The sequence below is a fragment of the Podarcis vaucheri genome (assembly GCF_965113315.1).
Source record: "Podarcis vaucheri genome assembly, chromosome: 7".
Taxonomy (NCBI): domain Eukaryota; kingdom Metazoa; phylum Chordata; class Lepidosauria; order Squamata; family Lacertidae; genus Podarcis; species Podarcis vaucheri.
Window position 1 is genome coordinate 39,978,685 of NC_138765.1, and position 20,225 is coordinate 39,998,909.

The following is a 20,225-nucleotide window of genomic DNA, read 5'->3' on the forward strand; positions in this document are numbered from 1 at the left end:
AATAGTGCTGGAGGCTTTGTCAGAGCCGTCCAGAGCTATCTGTTTGTTTTTGCAATAAATCCTCCTTTTTAATTACCTACGCTTACTGTGTTATCAAGCTGGGAACATGGACTCCTGACACATGCCAATTGTGTGTTTTACCTGTTGGAGTTTGGTATATATGTTGCATCTGTTGGGAACTGCAGGTGAGATACCCACGCAGTGGAAGTTGCTCTCAGTTCCACTCACCGCACAGAAGTTGAGAAAGGTTCAGATCATTTACAGTAGCAGAAGATAGTTATCAGTAAAACAATTCTAGACATAGATATATACAGCTTGTAGGCTTTTGCAGATACAGATATATACAGATATACAGGTACAAAGTATCTCTGTTGCTTTAAAAAAGTCCTTCAATTCAAGACGTAACACCGAATAAATAACACTGACTGGTTAACCAACTAACCAACAGACAAACAGCAGACTCACAGACTGACACACAGAACTGACATATATTAATCACAGATATAGTAGGGGCACTGGGCCATTACTATAGCACAGGCATAGGCAAACCTGGCCCTCCAGATGTTTTGAGACCATAACTCCCATCATCCCTAGCTAACAGGACCAGTGGTCAGGGATGATGGGAGTTGTAGTCCCAAAACATCTGGAGGGCCGAGTTTGCCTATGCCGGCTATAGCAACTGGCTTGGTTGACTTTATACCTGTGATTTATGCTCATGAAGGAAATTAATCCCTTCTCGTGTTGAGTTACTCCAATACACTGTGCAGAAAGGAAGAGAATGGAGGAAAAAATATATAAGGAAAGGTTGCCGTATTTGGGACTTTAGAGGAAAGTCAAGATATGATAGAAGTGTAATTATGCATAGCATGGCATGGAGAAAGCTGATAAACGTGTTTCTCCCTCATAACACTAGAACCTGTGGACATTCAGTGAAACTGAACCCTGGAAGATTCAAGGCAGATAAAAGAAAGGCAGTTAAACAATAGAAGTCATTTCCACAGGAGGCAGTGACGGCCATCCATTTGGATGGCTTTAAAAGAGGATTAGACAAATTCATGGAGGAGAAGGCCATCAATGGCTACTAATCGTATGACTTGGCTGATGAAATAGATACATTGACATGAACCGCTTTAAAACCAAGGCCAAGCCCTGGTTTCAATATGGCAGGACCCTACGCAAAACGAAGGATCTCAACTACAGACTTAGAAATTATCTCAAATTTAGTATGTTGCAATCCTTACATTCCATGACATGCTGATTCCTCAGGAAACACTTTGAAAGCCAGTGGCGTTTCCTCCTGTCAGCATTTGATGACTATAATTAGCATTTGGTAGCTGGCAGCTTATGGGGTCTTGTTTCCATTTTGGAAGGTGTCAGGGACAATCAAGGGATGCCAACGAGACTAAAGCATTCACACTTCACATTTTGAATTATTATTATTACCATTCATTATTTCTTTCCTGCCCTTCCTCCTGTAGGCTTTAATACAGCATCACAAATGCATTTCCTTACAATAGCAGCTTCAGTTTGCATCTAAATGTCATCAACGCAGAGAGTGAACTCACTTCCTTGGAGAGGGCATCCCACAGCTGGAGCACTGTCACAACAAAGCTTAGCTTCAAGTCACTACCCTGTGAGCCATATCAATTGGGGGCATCCCCAGTGGGGTCTCAACATGGATCTTAACGTGCAGGTCCAGTAGAAATAGCAGGAGATGTTTCTTAAAATGTGTGGGCAGGCAGTTAGTGACAGTGCCGTATGCCAGCCCCTCCTTCTACCTGGTGAATTGTGATTGTTCTATCAGCCACTCCATGGGTCTCTGGCTGATGCTAGGTCAGCTCTGAATAAGACCTCCCTCAGCCCTGATCTGCGTGTGGATGAGGAGGTCAGTCCGGTCTGTATCACTGAGACCTGGGTGGGCGTTCCCTAGAACAACATTGCCCACTTTGCCAACACTTTGCAACCAGTTAAAAATAGCATTTGACAGTCAATGGTGCAACTGCTATGAGGCAGAAGTTGCATTGGGATGCTGTACGGAAGAATAATGTGTGTAGCTGTCTTGGTAGGCAGGTGTCAAGACACAATGGAAAGTGACACAGAGGGGGGAATTATTCCAACTATTACATGGATTAGCTACAGTAAATGGGAGTCAGGAAGATTGAGATAGGTGCTGCGAGTGTCTGACACATATTAGCAGCCAAGTGTAAATCTTTGAAAGATGTAGAAGATAATGTTGGTAGCTAACACTAAAGTGCCTATAGTGCAGGAATATGAAAACATTAAACACCAAGAGTAAGAACTCAGAGGGGACAGGTGTGAGTTAGTGGGTAGACTTGAAGCAGTAGACTCTTCGTCCAGCTCTGCCTGTAACATTTCTCCCCAGGCCATCAACCATCCAGTTACTGCATTTTGCACCAGCTGGAGCTTCCAGACTAGACCCAAGGGCAGCTGCACACAGAGCACATTTCAGTAATCGAGGTTAGCAATGCATGGACTACAGTGGTCAGGCTATCCCTAGCCAGGAACAGCCATAGTTGGCAAACCAGACCAAGCTGGTAAAAGGCACTCCTAGCTGCAGATGACACTTCAACCTCTAGTGACAAATGCATGACATTATGAAAAGCACACTAGGTTCCCACCCTATCCCAGCTGCAGCGATAAATGTAGGACAAGGAGGCACTCAGTGTGACATGCTGCATATTTCAAGAAGCTAACCTTGCAAAGGCAGCGGTGCTAGGCATGAATTTGGAAATGTGAGTGCTCTTCAAGAGGACTCTCATAGCCACACCTCTTCTAAGAGTCTACAAACAAAATGAATTTTTGACCAGAAAATACATTGTACAGTAGCTTCAGTACCAAGGTAGAGACTTCTCAACATCATCAGTCTAGCCCGATTAAGAGTTCTAGTGGATGCAACAGCTTGCTCACTATTTTGTGAAGTCTTGGTTGGTCGTGAAAAATAGTTACTGAACTTTTCTCTAAACTAAAAAGTCCCAAATACTGTAAATATTCTTCATAGGGGAGTTTCAGTGCATCTTCTACAAGGGAGGCAGAAAGAAAGAATGATTTATTTCTAACCTACTATTTGACACTATGGGTCTTATAGTGCTATGTAAGATACAACCGCGTAAGGGGCGCGGGTGGCGCTGTGGGTAAAAGCCTCAGCGCCTAGGGCTTGCCGATCGAAAGGCCGGCGGTTCGAATCCCCGCGGCGGGGTGTGCTCCCGTTGTTCGGTCCCAGCGCCTGCCAACCTAGCAGTTCGAAAGCACCCTCGGGTGCAAGTAGATAAATAGGGACCGCTTACTAGCGGGAAGGTAAACGGCGTTTCCGTGTGCGGCTCTGGCTCGCCAGAGCAGCGATGTCACACTGGCCACGTGACCCGGAAGTGTCTCCGGACAGCACTGGCCCCCGGCCTCTTGAGTGAGATGGGCGCACAACCCCAGAGTCTGTCAAGACTGGCCCGTACGGGCAGGGGTACCTTTACCTTTACCTTTAAGATACAACCCACTTGCCAGTTTTAACAGCTAGGGATAGGGTTAGAAGTTAGAAAACCAACATTTTATATGTTTATTTGGCCACACTTCTAGGTTCTGTGCAGTATTTTAACTAAATCTGACTTATTGGCTAATTAAGTTGGAGTAGATTGTAATCAATTTTATGTCACTCTCATGTCAATACCTTGGTCCCCTTAGCCAAGTTACAGAAGCAGAATGCTAACTGTCCTGAAATGTTGGGCGCATGCAGGTTGGAAGCTGGCAGAGCAGTAACTCAGTACCCCAATGACATGTCTTCCCCCAGAAGAGTCCAGCCATTCTCTAAGTCGGACCATGATGGTACCTATTGGTTCTCTGGGTGTTTTAGAGCTGATGAAGCTGCAATGATGCAGCTGTAGCAAATTGCCCACTCATCAAATTTGGCTTACCTTAGGATCCTCCTGGGATGCGGGTGGTGCTGTGGTCTAAACCACTGAGCCTAGGGCTTGCCGCTTGGAAGGTCTGCGGTTCAAATCCCCGCGATGGGGTGTACTCCCGTTGCTCGGTCCCAGCTCCTGCCAACCTAGCAGTTCAAAAGCACGTCAAAGTGCAAGTAGATAAATAGGTACCGCTCTGGCGGGAAGGTAAACAGCATTTGCGTACGCTGCTCTGGTTTCGCCAAAAGTGGCTTAGGCATGCTGGCCACATAACCCGGAAAACTGTCTGCAGACAAATGTCGGCTCCCTCGGCCAGTAAAGCGAGATGAGCACTGCAACCCCAGAGTTGTTCGCGACTGGATTTAACTGTCAGGGGTCCTTTACCTTTACCTTTTTAGGGTCCTTCTAGGTTGCCAGAGTAAGAAGAGGGGAAGAGATTATACAAATTGCCCCAGAGACATTGTATCATGGCTCTTCAGAAGTTTATCACTGTTCCTTTAATGGCAAGATGAGATATGGTGGACAAATCTCTCAAATAGGCAGCTCCACCTCTACTGCTAATTTCCCCTTCACAATGTGCATCTTGCAGAGGATTGCTTGGGCTGTGTTTAAGGGAACATCCTTCATTCACAGCAGGTAATGGTGAGGTGCCACAGAGCCTTGGGTGACCTGAGTGTGCACCCTTAAATGTGTTCCTGAGTCCTCTGCATGGAGGTGACATGACAGATGTGGCAGGGATGATCTTGGCAGATAGATAGGTCCAAGTGTTTCCTAAAGGCTGGTATTTAGGCAGAGCCTTTGGGAGAGAATTTGTTTTAGCTCTTCGTGCCTATGAAAGAGTTAATGCATCTGCCAGCCCATAATTCCTGGTCCTATTGAGTGTGGGAGGGGGCTGGAAGAGTAGCAATCACACAATCTCAGAGACCATCACATTGAATATGCACCGAATGCTTTAGGCAAGGCTTAACTGATCTCTGAGAAGTCTCTCATTGCCCGGCAATAGAATTTCATTACTCCCCAATCAAACTTTAGAATCAGCCAAACTGTGAGCATTTGAAAAGGGCTCTCTGCCAGGAACCAGCCTGGCTTACTCTCATCCCAGCAGGACCGGCCCTGTCATTAGGCAGAGTGAAGCTGCTGCCAAGGGCAGCAGATGCTGATTTCGCCACAGGAGGCAGCAGCATGATACTGGAGGGCAGAAACTCCATTTTTGTGTCCGCCCCCACTGCATAACATTTCCTCTCAGAAGAAGGGAAGTGCCACAAACACTTTTCCCATGGGACCTGGCACACATGTCCTCCACTGTCCTGAGAAAACCAATTAATCCCTATTTTATTTTATTCTTTGATAGATTTACAAAAAGAAAAACACACACCAATATATTTTAGAAAAGGTCAATATTATTATTTTTTCATTTGATTTTTAAAAATACAAACATACAACAACAACAACAAAAATCAGAATAACATATTGAGGTTACTCTGAATCTCCTGACTTCCCCCCAGCCCTTCCATGTGTCCTCATGGTAATACTTACAACTGCATATTGAGGGCACAAGGAGAAGGGGATGACAGAGGACAAGATGATTGGACAGTGTTCTTGAAGCTACCAACATGAATTGGGCTGGGCCTCTGCAGCAGCAGCCTCTCGTCCTCCTCGCCCATTCTGCAACAGCCACTACAAACTTCCCAAGGGAGGAGGCCAACAACAGTGGCCATGGAGAGCCATGGAGAGGCAACAGGATGCTCCTTTGCTGCCAATGTTGCTCAGGACAAGCACTGCCTCCTCCTCCTCCCTGAGCTTGGCAGCGGCAGCATTGGCAGGAGAAATAGGGGCATTCTGGGATCAAATCAGAAGCTGGGATAGCTTTTGTAATTCTGGGACTATCCTTAGAAGATTGGGACATTTGGAGGGTATGCGGGTTGGCCACTGTCAGAAGAGGACAAGAACTGGCGTGGTTCCGCAATTTCTTCTGATGTTTTTCTGAACCCGAAGCAGAGGTCAAAGCAGAGAGAACACAGAGTGAATCAGAAACAGCATGGATTTGGGGTTTTTAAAAACCCATATTTACAGATACAAGGAATATATTGGGAGTGGCGCACGCACCTAGTAACCTCTGGTGTCACTGCCTTACTACTGTAAGGTGCCAGCTTACATTGCTCAAGAGATTAATTTTGAATCCATCTTAATTATGCAAGTTCTTATGTAACAGGTCACTGTTTCCTCTTCCACTAAAAGTTTTGCAATAACTTTTTGGAAACCCGCTGTTGCTGTTGTTGTTTTTTGGGAGGGGGGGATACTCCCTTAGCTATGAATATGCAAATATCCCTTTGGGGAGGAAAACTGAGTGTGTGCGTGCGGAAGACACTTGTTAAAGAAATTAACACCTCCAACAACAGTGTACAAGCTGGGAAAAGAGGAAGAAGCTGATCTGCTGAGCCTCTCACTCAACGACCCAGATACATTCTCATCATGCTCTATCATATGCATATTAATGCCCTTTTTAAAAAAAAGAGTGTTTTCATTTAGTTTCAAAGGGAAATGCATGTTGGCAAGGCTGGTTGTGCTTTGCGCCAAAAATCAGATGTCTATGCTCCAAACATATTATGCAAACACACATGCATTGACTTGATTTGCATAATGCCTTCTGATTACACCCCCCCTTATTTTTGCAGAATTCTGAATATATCAACAAGGACTGGTGTGTCCTGTAGAGGTCTGGAGCATGCTGTTGGACATGTTCTCAGTCTGGCTGGGAGAAAGTGTCTGGAGGGGAGGAGACATCTCCTGAGGGAACCTGATCACCTCCCCCTCCAACCCAGCACTCTCTTCAGGCCTTTACCTGATTCCCATGCAGTTCTCACCACATTGACTCCATAGGAGCCAGCAGCTGCAGAAGCAGGCTGTGGGCCTTCAAGAAGCAGGTGGCCCTTCAGAGGGGGTGGGGTTAACAGGAGGTCCAGATCTGCCACAGAATCATAGAACTGTAGAGTTGGAGGTGACCCTGAGGAGGATCTAATCATTTTTCATAAGGTTTCAGCAAGCAACTGAGACAACAGTTATTCTGGGTGAGTTTCCAACCAGCGGCTCCCACTGTGACCAGCCTGGGTTCTGACTAGGGATAGAGGGAGAATTTCATTTCAGTTCATATGTATTGAATTTGCACTTTCTGAAACAGTATGAGAACCAAAACACAGCCATCCTTTGAAATTCACACTTATCTGAATTTTGCAATGCTCTTGTTCAGCCCAACGATGTTTACAGAAAAGCATATATTAGCGGAAAGAGTGCATAAACCAACACAGTGAAAAATAGCATACAATAATCCATTGTATTAGTGGAAATTGCTTCGCAAAAATGTGTGTGCTAGTCAACACTACATACAAAAATGTGTTTATTATGAGAAATTTGGACTGAAATGCTTGGGATAGTTCAGCTGGTAGAGCATGAAACTATTAATCTCAGGGACGTGGGTGTGAGCCCCACGCTGGACACAAAGGTTTCTGCATTGCAAGGGGGTTGGCCAAGATGACCCTCGTAGTCCCTTCCAACTCTACATTTCCATGATAATGAATAATTTTCACGAGGATTTCAAAAAAGAGAGAGAATTTGCAAATTACTGTGGAGATTTAGGGAACTGCATTTGCAACTGAAAAAATGAGAAACCGAGGGAACCTAAACTGACTGATCCTACCAGCCCTGCTTCCGAGTAACTGCATGGGATTGCAGCCTTGGAAGCGACTTGCTACTAAACATTTGCAGAAATTGGGAAAGAAAAACAATAGCAGGAGAGACTGTGGGACAGGCCAGGAAATTGGAGTCTGCTGTTTAAATATCAACAGGACACGGTGACCCTGTGCAAGCAGATATACGCTGAGCTACTTTAAAATTGCTTTATTAACCACATTCACCTTGGAGACTTGTCTTTGTTTCTCAAGGTGGTGAGCAAATAATAATTTGAAGATGGAACCATAATGGTTTGCGTTACACCAAAGGTGGTATTAGAAGGGCAAAGATGGGCTGCCCTAAAAAATTGAAGCTGCGATTTTCAGAAACTGGGGTATTATGAGCACTTCATCTGGTAGGACTCGGTGACTGCTTAATTGTTACATGAATCTGCACCTTCTATATGCTCTGGAAGGTTGTTGTAATCTGCAGAGCTCGGAAACCTCAAAAGCATCAACTAGAGCAAAATGGCTGGAATCTCCTTCACCCACGATGAAGATGGCAAGAGGGGAGAGGGACATAGTTAAGGGATGCAAAGGCACACACCACCACGCAACTACAGCAGCAAGAATTCTCATCGCCAAATACTGGAAGACACAAGATTTACCCACACTGGAAGAGTGGCAGTCGCAATTGATGGATTATATGGAACTGGCCGAAATGACTGGCAGAATCCTAGACTTGGGAGAAGAGACAATGGAGGAGGACTGGAAAAAATTTAAGGATTATTTACAAAAACATTATAAGTTATATGAATGTTAAGAATTTGCATGATTTGGAAAACCTAGCTCCAGCAATAAGATTTGGGATATTGAAAACTAAGATATACCTATGAGAGGACTAAAGTTTAAAATAACATTGTATTTATTTTAGGGCAAAAGCAAATTGTTAATAAGTATTTTGAACTTAAAAGATAACCATTTGAAAGTACCAATAACACATGAAACAAGGAATTAATTTGCTGATATTTTTATTGTAAAGAAAGCAGGGTGAGGGAGACGTGGGGAAGTCCGGTTGGCTATGAAAAAATGTATTGGAAAGATGGATTTCTTTATTCTTTTTTCTTCTTCTTTTTTCTTTTTCTGTTATTCTGCTATTTCGTTTTATATCTGACTTTACATCTGTATCTGGAAAAAAAAGGAATAAAAATATTTTTTAAAAAAAACCAAAGGCACACACCACCAAATGGTGGGACATCAAGACCACATCCACACTGTACATTTAAAGCATTATAGTACCACTGCGACTGTTTAAAGTGGTATCATGGTGCTTTAAATGGATGGTGGGTGGGTGGCCTTAATCAGTTATCTCTGAGTCTTCATTCTGCAATTTATTACACCAACTGAGGATGAGCACATGCATTCTTGGTTGCTGGGTGGAGATTTTTAGCCCAGAGAACTCTCTGCCCCCCCTTCCTCATTCCATAAGGGTACACACACATAGAAGCCCACTACCATACACATGCAGACCAAATGCACACCATAAAAACAGTATCATATCACTTTAAACTTGTCATAGATTCCCCCAAAGAATTCTGGGAGCTGTGGTTTGTTAAGGGGGCTGAGAGTTGTTAGGAGACACCCCTATTCTCCTCAGAGAGCTCAGTTTCAAGTGTGGTTTAGCGATTGTTCATTGTTCACAGGGAACTCTGGGAAATGTAACTCTGTGAGGGGGATAAGAGTCTCCTAACAACTCTCGCAGCGTTTTAAATGTCAGGTGTGAATGTGACCCCTGAGAAAAAAGGTGGTTTGATTCTGCCACTGCAATTGAGTGTTGCTTCTTGCTCCACCCCATTTTGAACCAGTAGTGACATTGTGCGCGCGCGTGCACACACACACACACACACACACACACAACTTCATGTTCAAATAATGATCATGCACCAAGTGGGAGCAAGGGAACAAATAGCTGGCATTTGTGCAGAGAAAGGTTTAAGCTCTGATGTTGCCTCTACCCCTTTCCTTTGGGTCCCCATTCTTTCTTGTTAGTTCACAGATGGCCATGAATTTTTATAGGAAGCCAAACCTCAGAGATCAAGACTGTGACAAGAAGACTGAACGTCCTTGGAGATTATGATGAGGCAGACATAGCAACCAATTGTTCACGTGGTTTCTCGATTCATTTGCAAATGTCAATCTTATCAATGCAAGAGCTCTTTTGTTTTTTAAAAAAGGCAGTTCACTGTAATCAAATGTGGGCGTTTGCAGTGCCCACTCCGGCCATGAAACACGGCAGGCTTTTCCTCCTTACTTATCATTATGTGTGAAAGCCTCCACCAAAGCTAGTGCCCTCCCTCCAGGTATTTTGGACTGCAGTTCCCAAACATCTGGAGGGCACCACTAAATTGATCAGTTTGACTCAATTGCTCAGCATGGGGCAGTGAGCAGCTGAATACGCGACCTGTTAGGGAAGAGCCGTAGCTCAGTGGCAGAACAGCTGCTTTGCACAAAGAAGGTCCTGGTTCATTCCCCAACATCTCCATGTAGAGTTTGGGGGAGACCTCTTTCTGAAACCCTGGAAAGTTGCTGACAATCAGTATAGACCAAGGGCAGGGAACCCTTTACACCCCATGGACCAATTTGTAAAGTGGGCAGGACTACCTACGTGTCACTCAGCTGCCATCACAATGATGTCAGGTGATTCGGTGCTTTGGAGTCCCAATGTCAGGACTTCAAAGCACCACACACAGCCCAGGCATTGGTTCTCCATGGGGAATTCCAACACCCGTTTGATCCATAAGAACAGAAGAAAGCCCTGCTGAATCAGGCCAACGGCACATCTAGGCCAGCATCCTGTTCTCATGGTGGCCAACTAAATGCTTGTGCAAACAGGACCAGAGTGCAAGAAGTGCCCCCTCCTGTGGCTTTCAGCAACTGGTATGCAGAGGCAGCAACCATGGAGGCAGCACATAGCCATCATGGCGCAGAGCCATTGACAGCCTTATCTTCTATGAATTCATCCAATATTCTTTTAAAGTCTGGAGACCACCACTGACTCCTGTGAGAGGGAGATCCACAGTGTTATGAGAGAGGGAAAATAACTTTTGTCTATCTGCTTTGTCTGTGCCCTGCATAATTATATAAACTTCTACCTAACTTTTACCTAGTAGTAGTAGTAGTAGTAGTAGTAATAATAATAATAATAATAATAATAATAATAATAATAATAATAATAATATTTATACCCCACCCTTCTGGTTGGGTTTCCCCAGCCACTCTGGGCAGCTTCCAACAAGAGATTAAAAATGCATTAAAACATCAGTCATTAAAAACTTCCCTAAACAGGGCTGCCTCCAGATATCTTTTAAACGTCAGATAGTTGTTTATTTCCTTGACATCTGGTGGGAGGGTGTTCCACAGGGTGGGCGCCACTACCATGAAGGCCCCTTGCCTGGTTCCCTGTAACTTGGCTTCTTGCAGTGAGGGAACCGCCAGAAGGCCCTCAGCGCTGGACCTCAGTGTCCGGGCAGAATGATGGGGGTGGAGTCTTTTTCTCTAAAGTAAGAAGTCCCAAATGCTGCAACCTTTACTCAAAGGAGTCCCTCCATCCCCTGATCACTTTGCTTGCCCTTATTGGTACCTTTTCCAACTCTACAGTAACCTTTTGGAGGGGAGGGGACCAAAACTGCACACAGCATTCCAATGCGGTCGCATCATTGATTTGTATAATGGCATTATGATATCTGCAGTTTTATTTTTAATTCCTTTCCTAATGTTCCCTAGCATGCAATTTGCCTTTTTCACCATCGCTGCACACTGGGTCGACATCTCCATTGAGTTAGCTGCTGTGACGGTAAGGTCTCGTTCCTGGTCAGACACTGCTATTTCAGACCCAACGAGTGTATATGTGGAATTTAGATTCCCACCCACCTCCGACATGCATCACTTTATATTTGTTTACACTGAATTGCATTTAACATTTTCAGAGATCCTTTTGAAGCTCTCTGCAACCTCTTTTTGTTTTAACAACCCGGAACATTTTAGTACATACCCTCCAAAATTTCTATGATGAAAATAGGGATGTCCCATTCCATAATGATAATTTTACTATTTATACCCCACACATCAGACTGGGTGGCCCCAGCCACTCTGGGCAGCTTCAAACATATATTTAAAAACATAATAAAACATTAAACATTTAAAAACTTCCCCATACAGGATGGCTCAGGGGTTGGATAACTCCATACCCTCCAACATTTCTCCAATGAAAATATTTTTATTTATTGAATTTATATACAGTGGTGCCCCGCAAGATGAATGCCTCGCAAGACGAAAAGCCCGCTAGATGAAAGGGGTTTCCGTTTTTCGATGCGCTTTGCAAGACGAATTTCCCTATGGGCTTGCTTCGCAAGACAAAAACGTCTTGCGAGTCTTGCGATTTTTTTCGCTCCCCCCTTTTTCTAAGCCGCCAAGCCGCCAATAGCCTTTTATCCGCTAAGCCGCTAAGCCTTTAATAGCCGCTAAACCGCTAATAGCGCTAATCCGCTAAGCCGCTAATAGGGTTGCTTCACAAGACGAAAAAAACGCTAGACGAAGAGACTCGCGGAATGGATTATTTTCATCTTGCGAGGCACCACTGTACCTCCCTATACCTGGGGGTCTCAGGGCAGTTCACAAAATAAAATCAAGATATAAGACCACATAATACCTAATAAAAATAAAAACAACAACCCAATAGCCCCCCCCCCAAGGAAAAATGGGACATTCCGGGATCAAATCAGAAACTGGAATGGCTTCTCTAAATCAGGGACATCCCTGGAAAATAAGGACACTTGTAGGGTCTGTTAGTATCCTCAGCAAACTTGACCACCTCACTGCTCACACCTAACTCTAGATATGAGCAAGTTAAAAAGCTCAGGATTCAGCAGACTTTGGCTCTGTAGCCCATCAACAGTAGAGTCAAAGCCTGCTTTCTCTGTCCAATGCACAAACAGGGGCACACTGGCTCCCACTTGTGCATTGACAGCCACAACTCTACCTGATGTCACATGAAATCTCAAATGTGTAGTAGGTGGGTGTGATTTGGGGGAAATGGCCTCATGGGCCAAATTTCAACATCAATAAAACAGTTGAATGAGCTCAAAGCAAAAAGAAGGAAATAAAAATATATATCTGGGAAATCAATGGAAAACCCCCTGCCAGAAGTAAAATATCCAATGGCGGTATAACAGTGCAATAGTATAATGGTGTTGTGCTTTCTTGAAAGTCATGGTTTTCAGAACGTATTTCTAAAATAGGGTCTTTTTTGAAAATGGTGGGAATTCCTGCAGCCAGCCAGAAATGGCTTGTTCCACCACCAGAATCTCTAATGGCCTTTAGCAGGAGGGCATGGAAACACAAGGAAGATGTGGGAGGAGATCCCACAGATCCCTTGGAAATCTCGAGAAACCCGTCCATAAACAGTTTGAAAACTGGTTCATGAAGTGGAGCAAATCTGTCTTTGGATTTTCTGTGCACCAGGCAATTTCGGATTTTCACAAGGAAAAATTCCCCACAGCAGCAGAACATAGTGAAAAGATCCCAGACACAGATGAATCAATGGGAACACAAGCGGCAGAAAATCCACATTAAGCCAAGGCATGGATGGGCCCTGGTTTGCACATAATCATAGATAGCTGCTGTTAGCTGGTTGCATTGGATATTGTTTAGATGGTTGTCATGGAGACTTCCAATTACAAGCTTTACACAGCTTTGTCTCTTTATACACTATGCTTAAGAAGGTCTTTATTTAGGGATCCCGGGCCATTAGGTTCAAAATTATGCAAAAGGTGTAGAAATTAGCTGTAGTCTAATGTGCATAAATACCTGGCTGTAAAAATCAGCAGCCAGGTTCCAACACTTCTCCACTGCTTGTTGTTAGCAAATATTAAAGTACAAAGAAATCCAGCCACACCCTTTCCAATAAAACTGACTTTTACTTTGGAAAGAAGAAGACATGTGAGGCAATGTGGGACCTACTGAGAACTTTATATTGTGTTTCATTTATACTAGTTGAGTGATCATTGCAAAAGCTAGATCATGGACCACCAATATTTTCTTCCAAAGACTTCCCGAAGCCTATTTATGAAGGATAAGGCTACACACAAGTCATGATGTCTATAATCTATTTCCAGAATTGGATGCAATATGCCTCTTAATTGGAGGTAGAATTGAAGGTAGTATGCTGGAACCCAACAGGCAGAGAGGGTGTTCTTGTGCGTAGGATAGATCATTTTCCAATAGTAACATTGCAAAATATATTAAGAAATCAGAAATTGAAATGTAAACAGGATGCGGTGAATTTGGGGAAGTCTCTCTGCTTTCCTGTTCATAAGGAAGTCTGTCCTGCTGCCGCAGCTCTAATTTTCAGGAAGTCCCTTTTCATATTTAGGCAAATCATGCTTTACCTCTATTTTGAGCCACCCAATACAAAGCGCTGTGTCTACAAAACCTCCAGTGCCAGATCAGGCTGAGGAACAGCATGTGCAGCCCCACTTTGCATGCCTGATTCCCCATCCAGATAGGCACGTGTTCATGGAAGCCTGCCTCTGTGTCCACATGTTCCCATCCTTCATTGGTGCCAGAGTGTGGCAAAATGGCAGTCTTCAGAACTTGCTTTCCGAAGCATGAAAATGATTAATTTCTTTGCTTTGCAAATTGAAATTTCTATATTTATTAAAATGTACATCCTTCCCCACATAGCAACCAATCTCAGGGACTGGCTGGATGAGGAAGAGCGGTGGGAGCTGCCCACCCAAGAGCCCTTCCCCCACAGATGGCACAGATGACGATGACTTAGATACCGTATCCTGGTGGTGGGATACAGAAGAGCAGTCTGCAGAATGGATGAGCTGGGAGGTGCTGGGAGAAGGGGATTTGTGTGATTAAGGGGAGTCAGGAGAAGGAGGGCCTTCCAGGACAGGGTTAGAGGCTGAGAGTCACAGTGTGAGCACAGACTCAGATAGAAAGGAGTCAGAGGTTGGCCCTGCTAACCAACACTAATGCTAACACAGCAACCGGACAGTCCCAGTCCTGCTGGCTCACCTCCTCTTCTGACGCCCCACTTGAGGAGAGTTGTGCATGTTGCTGAGCAATGGGCCAGACAGACCCAGAGGAGGAGCTTGCCCCCTTGTTGCAGCCTTCACTTGCTTGGGAGAAATCTAGAGTGAAAGGCTAGAGGGGGAATGGCGGAGCCAGTGGTCAGTTTCAGCAATGTCTCAGCTGGATTAAGGCAAACCAGAGGACTCCCCTGTGTTGTTATTTTCTGTTAAGAAAGAGCTAATTGCATTCCGTGCCTTCCATGTGCGTGCCTGCCCTGTGGTTGACCTGGATCACTGACAGCTCCTTGACAGTGGGCCGGATTAAAATAAAACAACATACTGTACAAACATATAGCAAAGTGAGTCAACATAATAATAAAACCCTATCCTACCCAAATCTTGCAATCTGCTTCCCACAGTAATGTCAGGTGTGATTGAATGAGTCAGGCAACCAGACTATGCCATTTAGGTATGATGTGGCTTTATTATTTTGAGACACATTTTGTTATATTTGTGGAGTAGCCCCCCAAAAGGGTATGTCACAGGAAACTATTTTCTATACTGAGTCAGACCAGGAGTGCATCTGGCTCAGTCAACATTGACTGGCAGCAGCTCTCCAGAGTTTCAGACAGGGAATCTCTCCCAGTTCCACCAGGAAATGTTGAGGACTGGATCAGGGACCTTCTGTATGCAGAGCAGATGCTCTATCATTGAGCTACAGCAAATGGATGTGTCCACCCATGCCAGATCTTAAACCCACTGCCAGCCCCACACTGCAGGTGCATAATTACACTAGGATTGGGGCAAGCACAAGTTACTTCCCATCTGCTGTACACAAGAGGAGATCAAGAACTGGGCTCAATGCAAAACAACAGAGACTTGAATTTGGTGGAGCTGCCACAGTCACACCAGTGGTGGAGCTCAGGGCCAGCAGGTTCCAGGGTATACGATTGCTTTGGCCTGGCTGCAGTCACAGATACTTACCTGGGAGCATGTTGAACTCAGTGTTGAACTCAATGTTGAACTCATGTTGAACTCAGTGGGGCTTACATAGGATTGCGCTGCATTTTTCATAGAATCATACAATTGTAGAGTTGGAAGGGATCCCAAGAATCATCTAGTCCATCCCTCCTGTAATACAGGAATCACAGCTCAAGAAACTCTGGCAGATGGCCATCCAACCTCTGTTGAAAAACATCCAGTGAAGGAGACTCTGCCACCTTCTGATGGAGTCTATTCCACTGTCCAACAGCTCTTATAGTCAGAAAGTTCTTCCTGCTGTTTAGCTGGAATCTCCATTCCTGTCATCTGAATCCACTGGTTTGGGTCCTCCTCTCTGGAGCAGCAGAAAACAAGCCTGCTCCATTTATCATGTGATATTTGAAGGTGATTATCATATCACCTCTCAGTCTTCTCTTCTCCAGGCTAAACATACTCAACTCTCTCCATCGCTCCTCATCTCAGATCCAGATAGTGAATATTTAAATACACTATGTTGCGTAGCCATTTATCAAATGCAGACCTTGCTCTTTTTCTAAACATCCCACCCTTTCAACAGCATTCATAATTCAAAATATGAAAGAAAAAAAAAGATTTACAGAATGAAAATGGCTGCAAGACCATTTATATCTGGGATGGAGTTTGGAAATTGACAATTAGGAAGAGCTGCTGAATTTGTTGCATTCTGGGGGTTTGTAATTTTTTTTGCTGTTTATTGTCACTCACTGCTTTATAGTTTTATTTTTTCATCACATATTTATGCAAACCCTTGAGTCTGGGCAAAGTGATATAAAAATATTTGAAATAAATAAGCAAACAACTTTAAATTTTTACAAGTACGGAACTTGGTTTCAGAATCCTACCTCCCCATCCCAACCCCCCCAATCATCCTTTCTGTTCTTCTCCACTTACTGGCCAACTATCCCCAAAGCAGATCCTATGTATGTTTAATTTATTATTTTCTCCATGGAGACGCACAACACAGCTGACCTTTCCAGATTCAATAAAAGTGGATTGTGCTGCGGGTCTCCTGTCAACTGCTGCAATAAGCAGCAGAGGGTTCTAATATGCAGAGTTTGGGGAGGGGGGAACCATAGCAACAACCCCCCATAATGTTAAAAATAATCATTTTGGAAAGGGTCGTGCATGAAATCATTTTCAGCAAGGGCAGATCAGGACATGGTTGAAGAACCTGCAATGCAGCACATACATAAAGACGAATTAGCTCCATTCAGGTATTAGAGCAATCAGGAAACAGCACATGAGAGTGGGGAGAGCATGGGTTGAATATGCTGACTCCATCCCATCGATCTCCACAAATTAAAAGGTAGCTGTTGGCAGCAGGGAACCTCCAGTCTTTGTGGGGTCCTCAAACTGAGTTTCCAAATCACTCAGGGAGCCTGCTTGAGAGTTGTGGTTCGAGGACCCGAACCCCGCGCGGTGGAATGAAACACAAGGACACGTGATATAAGGTTAATGGGCAAGAAAAGGCCACAACTTTATTGATTACAGCAAGTGAAAAGGTATTGGCTTAGGCATTGGATTACGTCAGCTGACTCCACCCACTCGGAGAGGGGTGAGTCTAAAAAACAAAGGGGGTTTATTCACCAGTAGGTGGAGCCTGTTGATGCTAATCCAACTATAAGCTCACCCCTGATGTCACTGAGGGTCGTGCCATGGCCTCCCGCCAAGCAGGCATCGGACAGAATACACGACCGCCGGATTCCTTTAACGGAATACTCAAAAATTGAAGGCACAGGCGATGGCCACACCTAGCTCTTCGACACCACAACACATTATTCCAATGCCTAACCTACCCACCAATACCACGAAAGTTGTGACGATTGCTACGAGGTAGGCGAAAAAACCAAAAAGGCCTAATGCCAAATGGAAAAATTCCCCTTTTTTATATAAGATATTTATTAAGATTTTCAAAGCATTACAAAGTGAAAATAAAAAATAAGAAAATACAAAATAAAAATACAAAATAAAAATGGTTAAAAACAACTCATTCTTTCCATTACTTATTTTCCATTAGCTTATTTCCCAGACCTCCTCACGCCTCCCTTTTTTGTATTCCAGTTCAGTTTGTTGGTTCAGGAAATCCTTACCCTCTTTGTTTATCCTAGTCTTTAATCTTAAAATATTGTAACGTTAAATTTTTACCTATTAATAATCCATTTTTCATATTCCCTTATAGTATTACAGCTGAAAACCACTTAATTTCTATCCAACATCATTCTAACATCCATTAATTTTACAATATTTCTGTAGATAGTCTTTAAATTTCTTCCAATCTTCTTCCACCGACTCTTCTCCCTGGTCGCGGATTCTGCCAGTCATTTCCGCCAGTTCCATATAGTCCATCACCTTCATCTGCCATTCTTCCAGGGTGGGTAGATCTTGTGTCTTCCAATACTTTGCAATGAGTATTCTTGCTGCTGTTGTGGCATACATAAAAAAAGTTCTGTCTTTCTTTGGCACCAATTGGCCGACTATGCCTAGGAGAAAGGCCTCTGGTTTCTTCAAGAAGGTATATTTAAATACCTTTTTCAATTCATTATATATCATCTCCCAGAAAGCCTTAATCCTTGGGCACGTCCACCAAAGGTAAAAGAATGTACCTGCAGTTTCTTTACATTTCCAACATTTATTATCGGGCAGATGATAGATTTTTGCAAGCTTGACTGGGGTCATGTACCACCTGTATACCATTTTCATAATATTCTCTCTTAAGGCATTACATGCCGTAAACTTCATACCTGTGGTCCATAACTGTTCCCAGTCAGCCATCATTATGTTATGTCCAACATCTTGTGCCCATTTAATCATAGCAGATTTCACCGTTTCATCCTGAGTATTCCATTTCAACATCTTAGTTTGGGTTCTAACAGTTCTGTTTTTAATTTTGATTTTTCCACCTGTAAACCAATTTTCCTGTCCAAATTATATGCCTCCATTATCTGATAATAATGAAGCCCATCTCACACTTTGTTTTTTAGTTTCTCAAAATGGAAAAATGCCAAATGGAAAAATTCCTACCAGGCCCCCCAGACAACCAGGGCAAGTGTTGCATCGTGGTTTGAGATTCAGACTAGGACCTGGGAGACCAGGGTTCAAAGCCCCACTCAGCCATGAAGCTCACTGGGTGACCTTAGGGGCCAGTAGCTGCTTCTCATCTTAACCCATCCTGAAGGAGTGTCTCCACCCCCATCATTGTGCCCGGACACAGAGGTCCAGTGCTGAGGGCCTTCTGGCGGTTCCCTAGCTGCAAGAAGCCAAGTTACAGGGAACCAGGCAGAGGGCCTTCTCAGTAGTGGCACCTGCCCTGTGGAATGCCCTCCCACCAGATGTCAAAGAGAACAACAACTACCAGACTTTTAGAAGACATCTGAAGGCAGGCCTGTTTAGGGAAGCTTTTAATGTTTAACAGACATTTTAATATTTTGTTGGAAGCCACCCGGAGTGGCTGGGGAAACCCAGCCAGATGAGGAGGGTATAAATAAAAATTATTATTATTATTATTATTATTATTATTATTATTATTAACCTCCCTCACAGGGTTGTTGTGGGGATTAAATGAGGAGGGGAAAACCATGTACGCCACCTTGAGCTTCTTGAAGGAGAGGTGACATATAAATGCTATAAATATTTTTTTTGAAGTCGGCTCCTCACTGCAGTGGGAAGTGATTGGGATTACAGTGGTACCTCGGGTTAAGTATTTAATTCCTTCCGGAGGTCTGTACTTAACCTGAAACTGTTCTTAACCTGAAGCACCACTTTAGGTAATGGGGCCTCCCGCTGCTGCCACGCCGCTGGAGCACAATTTCTGTTCTCATCCTGAAGCAAAGTTCTTAACCTGAAGCACTATTTCTGGGTTAGCGGAGTCTGTAACCTGAAGTGTATGTAACCTGAAGCGTATGTAACCTGAGGTATCACTATATAGGTTGACCCTGCTTGTTGTCTACCCAGGATTTGCTTTAATGAATATTTATATCTGTTGCCACTTGTGTATTGCTTTTTAATTTTGTTCATTTGTGTTTTCCTTATTGGTCTGTACATCTTCTTCTGTGGCTTTGAACTTTAAATCAGGGGTGGAAACCTTTGGCCCTCCAGGTGTTTCTGGACTACAAAACCCATAATCCCGGGCCATTGGCTGTTGGAAAAATGCCCTTGGTGTTCCTGCAGCCCCTGCTGTCCGAGCATCCTCTGGTATGCGCAGCTCTGGAAAAGGCATTTTCCTTCTTCTCCAGTGCAGTCAGCATCATATACCAGATGGTATATGCACACTAATCTTCAAGCATTACACAGCAAGAAGCATGAGACTTCATAGAGCTAATCTACGAAAGCAATCTACACATTTATTTATACACTATGTACAGACAAAGAATTATGGCGTTATCTCTCATCAGTTCCGGGAGAGAAAAGCAAAAGTACAGTCCAACAGTACCCACAATGGAAGAGAGATAAGGCCGTCTTCCGTTCCCATGGTCTCCCAGACAGGCATGTGAATCACACCAATCACATCTGCAGCACTGGATGCATGAAATACTAACATCGGCTGCCATGCT